The 2,466-nt window shown below is 47.2% G+C and overlaps 1 pseudogene; it reads left to right on the forward strand.

Moving 5' to 3' along the window:
* The first annotated feature begins 785 nt into the window (after positions 1-785).
* LOC102736947 (zinc finger protein 711-like) lies at positions 786-1,943 on the forward strand (annotated as a pseudogene).
* Positions 1,944-2,466: the final 523 nt, after the last annotated feature.

Raw genomic sequence — 2,466 nt, forward strand, 5'->3', positions numbered from 1 at the left:
ATAAATTTAATGGCGATACAAGAAATGCTTTTATAACTGTTTTAAAGGAGCAATGTGAGATAATGACTTTTATATTAGATATTTAGAAGTAAAAACACAAGCAATTTTAATGTTTAAAATAATAACAAAATAAAAGGATTAAAAAAGTCCAGAGACATAGCCACTGATGCATAATGCCAAGATGGTTTCTTATCCATTTGTGAATTAGATTGAGCCTGCCTTTGCAAAGTACATATACTCAGTCTGTCTTCATAATTCCAGATGCATGCACACATCTTTTATCTTAAAATTGGGTAAAGGATTAGGAGTTTTCATAGTGAGATATTTATCAAACAACTGTAAACATAAAAGATTCTGGGCTAGAAGTAGTATATGAAACATCATTTGCTAATTCTAAGCAGGTCCCCTGCACACTGTAAATTCCTTTATATTTTTCACAATTACTGGGGCTAAGCATTCTATTCCACACATCGTCTTCCCTCTGACTGCTGTCCTGTCCTGACTTCCCAGTCAGCTCTCAAATCCATACAGGATTCTTTCACTAGGCTTAAAATACTTTCTCTAGGTATTGCCCCCCTGCCAAACACACACACACACACACACACACTGTACCATAAAAATAGGCACTCAACCCCTATCATCCTAGGAGATATCTATACCCCTTTGAAGGAAATTAGAACGTGTCACTTCAAAATATGCCACTTTGGCATACTAATTATTTTTAATCCAGGAACTTAAGAAACAGGTGAAAGCAGGACAGTCAGGTCTTCCTTTTTCTGTCAAAGAAGTTCTTTAGCAAATATAATCTTAAAGTCCACAGCAGGAAACACACTGGGGAGAAACCCTTCCAGTGTCCCCAATGTGCAAAGTGTTATTTTCAGAAGGAGAAACTGTTGGAGCATAAAATCCGAAATTATATGAACGTCTGGGAATAGGTCTTCACGTTCTCCGTGTTCAGGACACCCACCGCTGGAGGATGGAGCTGTAGCTGCGCCTGGCGTCCCACACGAAGAAGAAAGATGCCCTACAAGTGTTCTTCCCACACCCCGCAGTTCACGGAGGAGGACTTGCAGAGCCCCACCATCAAGCTGCCCGGAGCTGCCAAGCCCCACGTCTATCCCACTGCGCCAAGTGCTTCGGTCCCAAGGGAACTGCAGCTGCACGAGGCTTTTAAGCACCATGTGGAGAAGCTGTTTGTGCGCAAGGACTGGGGGCACCAGCCTGGAACAGAAATAGCCTGCAGATGCACATGAGGGCCAAGCACAGGAATGACACGCCGTCTGCCTGTGAATTCTGCAGCCACGCCTTTACCCAGGAGGCCGATCTCAGTCTGCACCTGCACACGCACTTGGGCAAGAAGCCCTTGCAGGGCCCCCTCTGTGGCAAGACCGTCTGTGCCCAAGCCAACCCGGACAAGCGCAACCATACCCATTCGGCTGAGAGGCCCTTCGGTGTGAGTTCTGTAACAGCCTTTCCCCTAAAAGGAGTCCTGCTGAAACACGTGGCCAGCGGCCACCAGGAGAGTCAGCCCCGCTTCTGCCAGCAGCCGGGTGTACACGTCAGAAGGCCCAAGGCGGTGCGGAAGTTCAAGGGCGCTGAGTGTGGCTATAAGTTCACCTAGCAGGCAGGCGCCCCTGCGGAGGCGCGCGGAAATTCACGAACGGCTGGAGAACTACAGCCAGCGGCAGCACAAGCCCGAACCTAGTCACTGCAGACCCGATAAAGATGGTGGTGGTGGTGACACTCAGCCGCTTGGAGAGCTGGAGCTGGACTCGGCCAAGGTCACCGTTAAGTCCCTGCCCAGGACGGCCTGGTCTCACAGTTCTCGGGTCAGAGACAGTGCGATGGTGGAAAGCTTTGCGAGCCCAGGCGGCAGGGGGCCCTCACTCATCACCCCTATTATCCCTGAGGACTGTGACACGGGGCCCCTCCACCCCACCACAGCCTGCAGGGCCCCAGCCCCCAATAAACCACCTGGCTTTGGACTGGGGGGGCGGGGAGGGGAGTGTTGTTGTTGTTGTTGTTGTTGTTGTTGTTGTTCCGTGAGTGCTTCTCTGGTGATCTTCGTATCTTTGCTGAAAAGATCTGCTCGCAAAAATTCCATACCTAACCCTCATTTAAAATAGCCCGGAATCTTTCTCCCCCTGTCACTCCTGCAGCATACTGTCCTTTTTGGCAGACTTACTTTTCTCCGAAGTCCTTATGCATTCATCATTATCCAACATCCTGTTTAATTTACATATTTTATCATTGTGTCTTCCCACTAAAATATAAGGTTTATGAAGGTATGGAGTTTTATGTTTTGTTTGCTGCTCTATCTCCAAAGCTTAAAACAAAGCCTGGCCCGTAACAGATTATTGATCAACATTATTTTATTTGTTTTTAAAGTGAATATATGTGTAAGTTTCACACATACTAGGACCTAACAGTTCACTAGTTCCTTAGAAGAGTACCTTGACATAAAGG

This window comes from Leptonychotes weddellii, unplaced genomic scaffold, assembly GCF_054177405.1.
Source record: "Leptonychotes weddellii isolate Sample4059 unplaced genomic scaffold, ASM5417740v2 HiC_scaffold_7416, whole genome shotgun sequence".
Classification (NCBI taxonomy): domain Eukaryota; kingdom Metazoa; phylum Chordata; class Mammalia; order Carnivora; family Phocidae; genus Leptonychotes; species Leptonychotes weddellii.